Here is a 4,003-nt window from a genome sequence, read left to right as displayed (position 1 = left end):
CTGCCTCCCAAGTGCTGGGATTAAAGGCATGTGCTACCACACTTGCTGACCTGGAACTTGCTATAGTGACCAGGCTTGCCTCGAATTCACAGAAAACTGCTTGCTTCTACTCCCTGAATGTGGGGATTAAAGGTGTGTGCCACTAGACTGGGCATCACAGTCCATTTCTTTAGCTATCTTTGAATCAAGGTCCTGGTCGTGTAAAGAAAGCCAAAGCAGAAGCAGCCAGCATGGGAAATGTCCCTAATAAAATCTTGCCTTTCTCACAGGAGAACTAAAGCATGTAAGCAAACAGTGCTACTCTAGGCAAGCCAAACATGGTTGAGATTTGTTTCAAAGTGAAAAATCACTCCCTTTCCATTCTCCTGGAGAGCCCATTGCTGCCTGATGAACTTAAACTTGTTTCTAAGTCTCAACTGTCATGTCAAGGTGTCAATCTCTAAGATCTCTAATTATGAGCATGCATTGTCCAAAGCTGCTGGTTATCTAAAGGAGATCACATGACCACTCCCCCAAAGCCTTTCCATTCTGCAAACATACAACCGTTTGTCTTCCATGCATGCAAATGGAAGCAACATGGAGCAATGTTGCCCTTTGGAGATAATGACCTTGGAAATTCAAGACATAATGACTCCCCAGACAAGACCAGAATAGCTTCATGTTTCTGCTTTCTTGTGTGCAGAGAAGCAGCCAGTTAGCACACACAGGCGCCTCAACTCCCTGCCCCACCCCGGAGTGCCTGGAGCCAGCATTCACCAGGAGATGCACCTGTTTATCATCAACTTGCTTCTAGCACACCAGGTGCAGGCTCAGAAACATGAGTCCTTGAGCCAGGAGAAATGGTAGAAACCCAGCAGGCGCCTCCATTCAGTCTGTAAGGAGTCAGTAACACTTCAGCCTAGTCATATTTTCTGGGCAGGGAAGACTGATTTGAATCCACCTGTTTTCTGTGATATCTCCTGTTCCCAGCCCCAGCCTTACCCCAAAGCCTGAGCTGCAGTTTAGGAAAACAAATGAGTCATTAGTAGCTGGTGACTTCTAAGGAAGTCATGGGGAGTCTTCAGAGTAACTGCCATCAGGGCAGAATACAGTTTCCTTCTCCCATTGTGATGCCAGGACTTGCAGGCAAGCCTACATCTCTGAATAACATTGGACATCCAAGAGGGACTCTTGGCCACTCAGCAGACACCAGCCAAAGGGGCACTGCCTGTTTTGCCTGTATGGAATAGACTCGGGACTAGGGATTTCTCTACCCTCTCAGCTGTCCTGTAATTTTGCTTATCTTTTCAAGTATGCTGTTGCTATAATCACCTCTCAGACCGAGGCCTGTTTTGATGTCCATCACTTAAAGGATTATTTCCATTGATTTTCACTTTTCAGGTGTTATGAGAACCTTAGATGTGGTGGGTGAGAAGTGATAGATATAAACCACTCCTTATCCTGGCTGTTTGTCCTATTAAATATTTACACACCCCTTGGACATGTCTCCTTTATGGACCGTTGTCAAAGAAAGAACCCACAGTTGCCTCCCTAAGCTTAATTCCCAACTAACTCAGAACCAAAAGAGCTGCAGTGACTTAACCTGGGTAGTTGGTTGGCACAGTGGTTTGCTTCTAGATGAGCAGCAACTTGAGGACAAGAAAGAATCTGGCATATGTGTTTAGTCCTCTCCCTCCCCTCTCCCTTTGCTAAGACCATGGGTATATGATGATCACTTTCTAAATGCAAAGGCAGGAGCAACATTGACAGAGAAAACAAGACACATCAATCATTAGTCAATTAGCATCAGTGCTATGAGGCAGTATGAGGCTGAACCGTAATTGGCAGGAGGAGAAAGGGAGAGATGGCAAGTAGTTCCTCAGGATATGGCTCACAGATCTTGGATGCATCAGGTTCACAGGGAAAGGTTTTTTATAGTTAGTATGGATGCCCAAAGTTGACTTCTATAGCATCTCTGCCCCTATGACTCATCTGTAATGATGCGCCACCTCTCCTCCCTCTGAGAGGTGGGGATTTGCCTCTCCCTCAGCCTAGGCTGGCTCTATGACTTCTTCTATTATTACTAGTATTACATTGTGTGAATGTTTGTGTGTGCAGGTGTGTACGTGTGAGAGTGCATATATGTGCATACAGAGGCCAGAGGACAACCTTGGGTGTTGTTCCTCAGGAGCTGTTCACCTTTTTGTTGTTATTTTTGACATAGAGTCTCCTACTGGTCTGAAACTTACTGGTTAGGCTGGGCTGGGCAGCCAACAAGCCCTAGGGATCTGCCTATCTCTATCATCCCAATGCTGGGATTACAAGGCTTGTACTACCACACCAGATCATATGACTTATTTTGAGCAATAAAAAAAGGTAGAACTGTCACTGACTTTCTTGCCTGGGCTTGACTTTGGGCAGCATGTGATTTCTGCCTTCTGTGTTTGGAATGCCATCTCTTGGAAGCCAGTGGTCTTGTAAAACAGCAGACTGAGAAAGCCTGCTGGGGAGAGAGGCCTGATCTTATTTGGGTAGAATCTTTCCATCCAGCCTGGCTCCCAGCTGAAGGCAGCCCCTTCAGTGACCGTGACTGGGAACCATTTTGGAGTCTGGTCTCAGTTCCTTAACTATGAACAATGAGCAAATAAAGTGGCTATTGTTTTAACCGAAGCATCTAGGGGTGGTGGGGCTTAGTTTTACTGACATGGGGTGATAGGGCTCCATCTCAGGCTGTGAGTGTAGCCCCTGGGCCAAGAACAGGACCAAAGCATCTGTATCTTTACAAACCCTCCATGGGACTGAGAGCTGAGGCTCCCACTGAATTCTCCCACAGCTGTCTCAGGTGTGTCTTGCATATGACACCATGAGTCCCAGAGCAGGCAGTGATCTGAGTTTCAACAGTCCAGCCAGAGACACATGGTCTGAGAGATAAGACAGCTTCAGAAATGTGACTTTGAAAAGAATAGGAATGAAAGATTTCTGTGCCTGGAACCCTGAACTAAACAGAATGAAGAGAAACAAAGAGCAGGACCTGATCTTAGAAAACACTCCATAGATTGAAAATCCAGGCCCAGAGAGGGTAAGTGACTTGTTCAGAATCATACAGTTTGGGAGACAGAGAAAGTCTCCTGATAGCAGTCCAGTTCCTTTACCCCATTCATTTCTTGGGATTTCTGTGGAGTGAGGAAACATAACACATTCCTAAATGTAAGAAAATGTTTGTTGACAAACTACATATGTGGAGTGCTGTGACAGTCCTAATTAAGGTGCATTTCCCCAAAGCATCCAAAGTAAGAGAAGGATAGGTATCTGGTAAGGAACTCATCCAGGCCATCTTTCCGGAAGAAGTGACCTTTCAAGAAGGATGGATTTGGGGGTAAGGACAAGCAAGCTGAGGCATAGAGCTAGGACAAGATGGATGGGACCTAGAGGCTCATCACTTCCTGTTTGGAAGGAACAGGGCTTTGTAGATTCTCCCTGGGAAGAGAGCACCAGCGCCACTGCCTAGGAGGGGGGCCTTGACCCAAACTTCCCTGAGCCTAGCCAGAGCCAACTGTGTTGATGAGAATGATGCCAGGTAACCAACTCTAGGAGCAAAATCACCAGAGTATGGTGTCGGGAAGCTGCTCCCTGTCTCGTTCTCCCCTTGAAGTCGCCCCCGCTTTGTCCTTGGAGGAGTCCTCTAGGGATGACCAGTCAGGTTTGTTTTTAAAGTCCCATTTTCTTTAAGAACCTCTGGTCATAGACTAAGCTATTGAAATGTTCCCACCTGCCCTTTGCTGAGCACTGAATGAGAAAGAAGGGATTTTTTTTGGCTTGGAATAAGAAAAGTCAAAGCTGGGTTGCAAGAAAAATTCTCCCTGTGGTCAGGGTTGGCAAAATGAGTCAGGATGGTGAATTTATTTCCTTGAAAATTAATTCTTTTTTTTTGCTTTAATCTCTCTCTCTCTCTCTCTCTCTCTCTCACACACACACACACACACACACACATTTGAGTCTCATCATAGAAGGTGAGAAGATGGGG

The sequence above is a fragment of the Nannospalax galili genome, unplaced genomic scaffold, assembly GCF_000622305.1.
Source record: "Nannospalax galili isolate Female #2095 unplaced genomic scaffold, S.galili_v1.0 scaffold265, whole genome shotgun sequence".
NCBI classification, from domain to species: domain Eukaryota; kingdom Metazoa; phylum Chordata; class Mammalia; order Rodentia; family Spalacidae; genus Nannospalax; species Nannospalax galili.
The sequence above is the reverse complement of the archived record's forward strand: the minus strand, read 5'-3'. Positions refer to the sequence as shown.